This window comes from Cydia strobilella, chromosome 26 (assembly GCF_947568885.1).
Source record: "Cydia strobilella chromosome 26, ilCydStro3.1, whole genome shotgun sequence".
Classification (NCBI taxonomy): Eukaryota; Metazoa; Arthropoda; class Insecta; order Lepidoptera; family Tortricidae; genus Cydia; species Cydia strobilella.
The window spans coordinates 7,849,140-7,852,755 of NC_086066.1; positions in this window are offsets into that span (position 1 = coordinate 7,849,140).

Genomic DNA, 3,616 nt, shown 5'->3' on the forward strand with positions numbered 1-3,616 from the left:
ACAAGCGCTTCCTGAGTATCGAGTATGGAGCCTTTTTTTTTAAATCGGGCAACTGGAAATAGCATGTAGGGTTTGAGTTCGTTACGGGTGGTCCACCTGACCAATTTATTTGTAAACGAAATTAATAACTAGCTTAAATCTAAAATAGGCCCTTGAGGCATTGCCTACAATGCCTGGGCCTGCTGGGGCTGCAATGGGCCTATTTTAGATTTAAGGTAGTTATTAATTTCGTTTACGTAGTACCACTGTATATATCTTGTATGTAAATAAATGTTTACAATTTATTTGTCCAATCTCAAGGGCCTGACACTCTTTGATAGAGAAAGATAGTCTTATTGCGATTCCTATAAGAGGAAACAGAAAATAGTGCCATGCTTTGTCCTTATCACCGACCGGGTGGCGTCATAGGTAGGAGGCGATGGCGAAATATCGAAATTTATAAGAGTGAAAGAGAAAAAATCATATGTTGCCCAAATTTTATATGAATATTCTTTCTCTTACCCCCGGTCGATCGGTGGCGCGTCTATAACTACTTGATACTGTCTATGGTCAAATCTGCATTGCGTCTCACTCTCTTATTAGGCAATATGTGAAACGCAAATACACATCGGATCAAGAAATTGTAGGTGGAATACCACCCTAAGGTAACACCAAATTGAATATAACAAAGTGGGGGAGTGTCATTATACTCATTATAAACGTCGTGTTTACATATAAATTTGACATTAATTAATGAAAACATTGCAACACTTTGCCATTGCGGCGATTATCTTTTATCGTCTATAGCTCGTTTTGTTAACATTAGAAAATTGATGGAAAAATGGTAAACAATCTTTGACATGTCTTTTTATTGAAAAACGCTTTTCGCAAATTATAAATTATTACTAACTAGCGACCCGCCCCGGCTTCGAACGGGTACAATGCTGATGGATACAAACCTTCCTCTTGAATCAATTGAATTCAATTCAATTCAATTATTTATTTCGAATCATTTTGATCCATATAGTCTGGTGGCCACCAGATGTCCACCTCACCATCGACGATGCTGAGATTCCGCGAGTAGACGTGTTCAAATACCTTGGATCACAAATATCCAAGGACGGGACGATTGACACAGACATTGCTTACAGAGTTTCGGTAGGCTGGTGCAAGTGCAAATGGAGATCACTTACTGGAATCTTATGTGATGCTAAAATTCCAGTTAGAACTAAAAGCAAGGTGTACAAAGCAGCAGTAAGACCAGCGATGTTGTATGGATGCGAAACCTGGCCAGCCAAACAATGTCATGAACAGAAGCTACATACAACAGAAATGCGAATACTTCGGTGGTCAGCGGGGGTGACACTCAAGGACAAGATACGTAACATATACATCAGAGGCAGCTTTAAGGTCGCACCCATCACGGATAAAATCTCTGAATCGCGACTGAGATGGTATAGTCATATAATGCGAAGGCCGGAAAAATCATATCGTCAGAGAATGCCTATCCATGAATACTATAAGAAGAGGACGAGGAAGACCACTTACCTCATGGACAAAAATTATTGAGAGGGATAAGCCTAGACTTACGTAAGGAAGACGCTCAGATTAGAACTGCCTGGAGACTCGGAATAAGGAAAGCCGACCCCGTATAACGGGAAAAGGCGAGGAGGAAGAAGAATTTTGATCCATATAGTGTTAGTAAGTACAACAAAACTCACTCACACACAACAAAAATCACTCTATCTACTAATAAAACCGCATTAAAATCCGTTGCGTAGTTTTTAAGATCTAAGCATACATAGGGACAGACAGACAGCAGAAAGCGACTTTTGTTTTATACTATGTAGTGATGATGAAACCAAAATAATGTAAATATGTATACTTGCTATATAATTGTTATATATTCGCTGTAACTTTTTTTATAAGCCCATTTTCAATAAAAATACACGTCAAGATTGTTTACCCCTTTTCCAATGTTACAAAAACGAGGTATAGCCACCAATATGCCAAGTTTGTTAGTATGGAAACATCAACATTTTAAAAATGCAGGCGCTCTCCATCTCCATATTATTTTTTGTTAGAATTTTTTCCTATTTCTAACTATTCTAACTTGATTTCAGCTGTACCACTGAACCGAAATGAAAGTTTTATATGTCCACTAGCTTTTGCCCGCGACTTCGTCTGCGTGGACTTAGTAACAACAGCTAGAGTAAGTTTAGTTTTGTGTTTTTGTTTTTATTTTATTTTTATCACTAACATAGATTTATAAGTTTTGCTGTGCCTTGTACTAATAATAATATGGATTTTTTATTCGAAAAAAAAAAAAAAATAGCACCTGGAGAAAGTCTAATAGCAATCATTCGATTTGCACCACAGATATAAATTTTGTAAATTAGTAGATTGCTAACCGTCGATCTATTAGAAACAAAGCCATGTTGAAAGGGAGAGATGATGGTTTTAAAATGAGAGAAAAAGCAATTATACATAACTGATTCAAATAATATTGTCTTCGGTTACCGCGATAGTTACTCATGAAATAAAACTATGAAAACGGATTATATCGCGTATATTGAATTTATAATACATCCCGACGTTTCGAACTCTTTACAGCGTTCGTGGTCAACGGGTGACTCACCCGCGCGTCACCCGTTGACCACGAACGCTGTAAAGAGTTCGAAACGTCGGGATGTATTATAAATTCAATATACGCGATATAATCCGTTTTCATAGTTTTATTTCATGATTCAAATAATTTAGAAAATGCTGATAGTATACTAATATGCCTATAATTGTTACAGTGACTGTTGTCGCCCGATTTGTGGATTGGTATAATGTGAGCAATTTTCCATTGGGAAGGAAAAGTGCCACTCTTAATGGACCTCGTTATCAATGGACCTCAATATATACTCACATTAGCAGCGTTTGTAGCTTTATTCAAACGGAAAACTGTGACTTTCCTTTTAGGTTTTCCTTTTGACGCGTCTATGGCATCAACCGGCTGGTCAATCTGAAAGTGTAGAGAAATATAAACATCACAACAACACAAATCAGTACAGTCATAGTATAAACAGGGCAAATTACGTTATCTTCATACAAACGCACCGCGCGCGACTTGTATGTGTGCGCCATAAGTATCTATGCGTCGCCGCACGCACACTCAAACAAAATCTTTACTGGCGCACTGAGATACTATGGCGCACACATACAAGGCGCGCGCGGTGCGTTGTATGAAGATAACATACTTTACATATATATCGGAGCGGCCTAGGTGCTCACAAATATCTGAACACGCCTCTTTTGTCAAGGTGTTAGTGCGTATTCTGATATTTTTGAGCACCTCGGCCGCTCCGATATATCTGATGGTGACTGTATATATAGGATTTTCTATAGATGGACTATACGCGAGTACGCGTGCGTTCCTCTAATATTCAGCGCCATCTATAGGAATGAAGTTGAGTCATTTTTACAAGAGGCTGTCGTAAGACCTACTTCAAAATAATTCAACTTTAGTTCAATAGATGGCGCTGCCAGACCCGAACCAGAGAGCAGACGTTTAAGCACCGAACGAAATGGATGGAAACTGAGATCTGCAGCATGCCTGCAGCGTTAGTGTCGCCATCTGGCAGTAACCTGA